Source organism: Lutra lutra, chromosome 1, assembly GCF_902655055.1.
Source record: "Lutra lutra chromosome 1, mLutLut1.2, whole genome shotgun sequence".
NCBI lineage: Eukaryota > Metazoa > Chordata > Mammalia > Carnivora > Mustelidae > Lutra > Lutra lutra.
The window spans coordinates 181,377,779-181,379,686 of record NC_062278.1 but is presented as its reverse complement, the minus strand read 5'-3'; the positions used below and the strand labels follow the sequence as shown (position 1 = coordinate 181,379,686).

The window sequence follows — 1,908 nt, the reverse complement described above, 5'->3', positions numbered from 1 at the left end:
TTTGCTTACTCAACAAGGAATATTGATATATTCCTTATATTTCATATAAGTAGAATCATACAATATGTGGTCTTTGTGACTGGCTTATTTCACTTAGCATACGTTTTTCTATCTTCCCTCATGCTGTAACATGTGCCAATATTCACTTATTTTCATAGCTGAATACTATTCCATTGAATAACACATTTGTTTCCTCTTGCTGATATAACAAGTTACCAGAAATCTAGTGGCTCGAAGCAATATAAATTTATTATCCAATAGTTCTATTGATTAGAAACTCAATACAAGTCTCACCTTGTTAAAATCAAAATGTTGGCAGGGCTGCATTCCTTTCTGAATGCTGGGGAGAATCCACATCCTTGTCTTTTCCATCTTTTAGAGACCTTCTCCAGTGCTTGGGGGTTGATGGATTCTCTCCAATTTTCAAAGCCAACAAAAGCAGGTGGTATTCTCACATGGAGTTTCTGTGACTGCCTCTTCTCTCTCCTCCTTCCAAATATAAGTAGCCTTGTGATTACATTGGGCGTCTTGATCTTTCAGGGTTAACCTCCCCATCTCAAAGCCCATAACTTATTCACATTTGGAAAGTCCCTTCTGCCATGTAAGATTACATATTCACAGGTTCCATGGATTAAGGTATGGTCATATTTAGGGGTCTTTATTCTGCCTACCCCATTTGGATATGCCACATTGATTTATCCATTCATCAACTGCTGGGCATTTGGGCTCTTTCCACTTTTTGATTATTATAAATAATGCACTTGTGCATTTCATGTGCATATGTTTTCATTTCTCTTTGGCATATACTTAGGACTGAAATTGCTGGGTCATGTGGTGACTCTGTATTTAACTTTATGAGAAGCTGCTAAACCGTTTTTGCAAAGAAGCTGCATCATTTTACATTCCAGCAATGTATGAAGATTCCGGTTTCTCCACATCCCCACAAACAATTGTTATTTCCTGTGTTATTTGTTGTAGCCATCCTCACATTGTCCTTTCTAATTAGTGTTTGGATGGTAGATTTATTTCCATTGTTTCATCTTCAACCTATGTATTAATATGAAAGTGGTTTTCTTGTGAACAGCATTAAAATGCAGCTTATATCACATTATGTTTGTACCTATACCATAGCCCTTGGTAATATTAATTTCATTTTAATATTTATTCTATATTAATATTAATTTAATATTTTAATAAATTTTAATATTAATTTATATAACAAATTTTTGAGAGTGAAGTTTTTGAAAATTTGCAAGCCTTCACAAATTTGCCTGTCATCCCTGCTCAGGGACCCTACTACTCTTTTCTCTACCATTCCCATTTTAGTGTACATACTGCTAAAGTGAGCATTCTTAGAATAATGTTCTTACTTGCTTAGAGCCTTACTAAATTATAGGCCTTGTGAGGGCAGAGATAATATCTATTTATAATTGTCTTTCCTAGCTTTGCACATTAAGTATTTGCTGAATGAATACATTAAACTTTATAGATTTTCATTGTACATATATTGTTCAGAAGGCTTATCCCATGGTTGTCGATTGGCTCTCAATTATTTTGTATTGGAGGGAGAGCTAAGAGTATTGGTTATACACTTGAAAGGGGACTGGATTGAACTCACTTTTTTCCCCAGAAGGTGCTTAGTTAACCTTTCAATTCCATCAGTTTCCAACTGTTTACTAATCCAACAATGATTCTTTCTCCTGAGTCAAGTTCTTTTTAGTCTAATATTTATGTGATCTTTTTTTGGACTGGCTTGACATCATGCTCATTTAATATTGTACTATTCTATTCTACATGATGCCTTTTGATCAACTAAACATTCCATCTAACAGATGTGTCAGTAAAAAGATAGCTCGTCAGTTGCAGTAGACATAAATTTGGCACATGATTGACACTGTTCACACACAG

At 34.7% G+C, this 1,908-nt stretch overlaps 1 non-coding gene across 1 annotated transcript; it reads right to left on the bottom strand.

The window, feature by feature from the left end:
• Positions 1–1,243: 1,243 nt before the first annotated feature.
• On the bottom strand, positions 1,244–1,350 carry LOC125089901 (U6 spliceosomal RNA). The gene has a single exon (XR_007124096.1). It is a non-coding gene; the product is annotated as a U6 spliceosomal RNA (small nuclear RNA).
• Positions 1,351–1,908: the final 558 nt, after the last annotated feature.